Source organism: Gavialis gangeticus, unplaced genomic scaffold, assembly GCF_001723915.1.
Source record: "Gavialis gangeticus isolate Ggan-Ray unplaced genomic scaffold, GavGan_comp1, whole genome shotgun sequence".
Classification (NCBI taxonomy): domain Eukaryota; kingdom Metazoa; phylum Chordata; order Crocodylia; family Gavialidae; genus Gavialis; species Gavialis gangeticus.
Window position 1 is genome coordinate 3,991,675 of NW_017729034.1, and position 4,099 is coordinate 3,995,773.

The 4,099-nt window shown below is 42.5% G+C and overlaps 1 protein-coding gene across 5 annotated transcripts in view; it reads left to right on the top strand.

Annotated features, from left to right (window-relative positions):
• The window catches only part of GRAMD1C (GRAM domain containing 1C), a 125,851-nt gene that overhangs the window by 50,369 nt on the left and 71,383 nt on the right, over positions 1–4,099 (top strand). The gene's annotated exons all lie outside the window — the stretch shown is intronic.

Sequence of the window (4,099 nt, forward strand, 5' to 3'; positions counted from 1 at the left end):
TTTTGGGGGGGGGGGGAGAGGAGGTTGGTTGGTTATTTTTTGTGGGGGGTTTGGTTTTTGGTGTGGTCTTTTAGCCAAGTTTCAGTGTAGATTTGCATATACAAGTGATGCTTTGGAGTTAATTGTAGTTTGATCCTAAGTAGTATTTTTGAATTCTGTTTCTAGACAGTATCCAGGAATTACAAATGAATGCGTTTAACCTCTGCTTCATTAACCCTGAGAACTGGTGTACATCTGGTCTCTTCAGCCCACTCTTTTCATACTGGATCACTCTGGGTGGTACTTCTTTCCTGACTTCAGTGCTGTATTCCTGCTTGCTTGCTTTGATGGCCTTGAATTCCTGGTGGGGTGGCATTGCTTTGCTTGACTGTAGGCAGAGGAGAAGAAATGATGCAATGCAAGCCTGGTAACAGAAATGATGAGGGGGCTGGGGCACATGACTGGTGAGGAGAAGCTGAGGGAACTGAGTTTTTATTTAGTCTGGAGAAGAGAAGACCGATCAGGGGGATTTAACTGCAGCCTTCAACTACCTGAAGGTGGTTCCAGAGAGGATAGAGCTGGACTGTTCTCAGTGGTGGCAGATGACAGAACAGGGAGCAATGGTCTGAAGTTGCAGCAAGGGACGTTTAGGTTGGATATTAGGAAAAACTCTCTCACCAGGAGGGTAGTAAAACAGGCTACCCAGAGAGGTGGTGGACTCTCCATCCTTGGAGGTTTTTAAGACCTGATTAGACAAAGCCTTGGCTGGGATGATCTAGTTGGGGCTGGCCCTGCTTTGAGCAGGGGGTTGGACTAGATGCTCTCCTGAGGTCTCTTGCAACCCTAATTTTCTATGATATCTTCATGGCCAAGTGGCTGGCTTAGCCCTAAAGAAAGAATAGCTTAGGCTGCTTGTCTGAGGTCTTGATAGAAGCTGAAACCCAATGAGCAGCTCTGAGTTCTTAGCAATAGTTGGCACTAAGGTGAGAAAGTTCAGTTGGAGGGGGAAGAGAGTATTCAGTTCTATTGGTGAAACCTGAATACCTGTCAAATACAGGTCCTACTAGTGCTGGGGTCATCATATATTCATTGAGATAGACTGAGATCTATAAAATAAAATGCAGAGAGCACAAGATGCCAGCTACTGTGTGTGATGTGGTTTGTCCTTCTGGCTTTGGGACACTAAAAGTAATAACAATAGGCAAATATTAAAGTAAAGGATTCTTCTCCTAGGCCCAGTTTCATCGAAGTTCTTGAGTGTATACACAGGCCTGTTGAGGACAGGCAAGCTACTCGCACGCTAAATTTACATATACCTAAATCCTTTCCTAATATTTCTAGTGCTTTTTCCTCACCCTTAATTGAAAGCATTGCATGGTACAGAGAGACTGTAGTTTTAAATAATTTGGGTTACCTATGAAGTGTGATTGGAAGAACAGCATGGAAAACCATGTGCAAGTGTAAACAGTGTTCATTTTAATTAATGGAACCTTTTACACCCTACATTAATGCAAAGGGTCAGTTGTACACCAGTGCGAAGACTGGTTTTGGAAGCTTGTTTTAGAGCTATATATTTTATGTAATATAAAAGGGTGTATGTGCGCACACCATGCACACTCTTAGGTAAGTAATATAAAATGAAAGCACAATTTTTTTTTTAAATTTTTTTTAATCTTCAGCTCACTTTGGCAGTTTGGCAGGCTCCTAGGTTACTTGAGTGTATAGTGAAGCAGCTGGGTACTAGAATATCTTCTGTAATGCTTTAACTTATCAGTTCTGGAGAGACTGTTTGACCACAGAGTCCCTACAAACTGCGTGGCACACTTAAGAGAATGTATATAAGGGTTAGAACAACATCATTAAAATGTTACTTGCCCTCATTCCTTCTTGTAATGATTAAAGTACATTAAAGATGGTGGCATGGCAATACATAGCTTAGTTTTGTCAGCTCTTCTCTATGTATAGCTAGCTTTTATTATGGTATTGTCTTAATACCTGGAATTATATGATTATTAAATTGGGAGAGGTCTGGACTTTAGAAAGGAACATTCCCAATTTTAGCATTCTCCCTATAAGTGCAGAACTTCTGTCTTATCTATGCCCATCTTCTTTGGAACTTCTGTAGTTGTTTTTAATCCTAGAGTGGAAGCTCCTCCTTTTTTTCTAAATGTATAACATGCATGCATACATGTCTGTGTGAAATGTAGTGTTTGCTGAACCTGAAATGCCTTAAGATTTCTGTGTTCAGTTTATAGATATTTATTTTGTGTCCCAGTTGCTGTTTTCCAACCCAACTTGCTTCCTGTTTGTGGCCTGATGAGGAAAGGATTCCAGTCCTAGGTATATAAGTTAATTGCTAAATGAAGTGAGGAAAGATAAAGATTGAGAAGCCAGAATTTCTTCTACTGGAACTGGACTGACCAGGGTACAAGTGCAGAGCAGGTTTTTGTCAGTTGAGAGTAGCTCAGTGTACAGTCTGCAACAATCAAAATTATCTCTTTGTTGTTGTCCTTTGTTTGACTGGAAAAACAAATGTGATTTTTCTTTTACACCAACAAAGGACTTTTGGGTGAGAGATGGAGAGGTAACAGGTTTTATGCCCAAGAGATAGAGGTTATTTAGTGTGTTAGAGTCCAGAGACTCTCTAGTTTTCCATCTCAGGTTGTTGCCAGCATTGAGGGAAGCAGTGTTCAACTTCTACAAACATGCCCACATTTTGCTGTTTACATTCTGGTTCCCTTTCTCGAATAACTTCAGCAGCAGCACCTAGCTCTTGCACAGCTTGTGTCTGGTCTGTTTGAGGAAAGAAACAATGGTTCTTTAAATCAGTACTGAAGCCAGCTTGAAGGTCACTTAAACACCTGTCATGTGTACAATCCCCCGAAGTTTTATTCTATGCCTCCTAAATTGAAATGGTGGGGGATAGAATAAAACCCAGAGGACTAAACTGGTTCAATTTTTCTGTCATGTTATGGTGAGGGGCCCGGTCATTTTCTTTTGTCAGAGCTGAAGCCTGCCCTTGGTGGGGTGCAACGGTGGGCTGAGTGGCCCCTGAGCTGCAGAGGGCTCTGGCCCTTCCCTCTGCAGTGGCAGTGCCACCTGGGGCAACCTGGGTGGGCTGCTAGTGGGCCAGGTGCTGCCCCAACTCAGAGGCAGCACCCAGCCTGATCCAACTATTCCCCAAGCCCACTGGGTGCTGCTCCCTGGCCGGACTTCCAGTGTGGGGGCTTGGGGAACACTTGAATCCCAGCTCTTCCCCCACCCCCAGCTGTGGGAGAGGTGGGCAGGCTCTGCTGGCAAAAAAGAAAGATGATTGGGCCCCTTACCTCCTTTGCCTTCAGCAAGCTCCAGCTGAAGCCAGAAGTGGGGAGAGGTCTGATCTTTTTCTTTATCTGTGGAGCCTGCCTGCCTCTCCTGAAGCCAGGGGGCAAGCTGGCAGCTGCATCGTTGCAATTTTCAGTGCTTCAAACTAAACTACATCCAAGTGTAGTTTAGTATGCAATGATGCAAAGTCGCTTAAAACCCCCAAAAGTCTTGCATATGTATGCTGTGATGCCATTAAGACTGATATTTTCATCAAGTGTACATGTGCCCATTGGCTGCATCTTGTTTTTTGTAAGCCATTTAAGCACTTTTTTAATGCCCTAGTGCTCCCTCTTTGCAAGCTCCAGTTCAGCAGGTTTAGTTTACACTTCAAGGTCTGTGTGTGACCTGCAGTCTTCAGACAAAACTCTTGGTGATGGCCAGGAGGATTCAGAGTAAGGAACAAAGAACCTGACTATGCTTTTTAGATGCACCATGTTTTGTCCACATGAACTCTCAGTTTTTTGTACTATTTCTAAACATTAAAGTTAAGAAGCAGTAGTGGGTAGATGACTTTCCAGCTACTGAATTTACCATAAAGGCCTTCTCAAAGTTAAATCTCTGTATATTTTTCTCATACTTCAAAAAAGAAATTGAAGCAACAGATTAAAAAGTGTCTCATTCTGGATTAATCCATATTTCTTTAAACATGACTTATATTTATGTAGTGCAAAACAATAACTTGAAAATCAACAAGATTAACATTTGCTGCTGCCTTGGGTTTTTTTAAAAGCTTGGTTGAAAGTTGCATTCATGC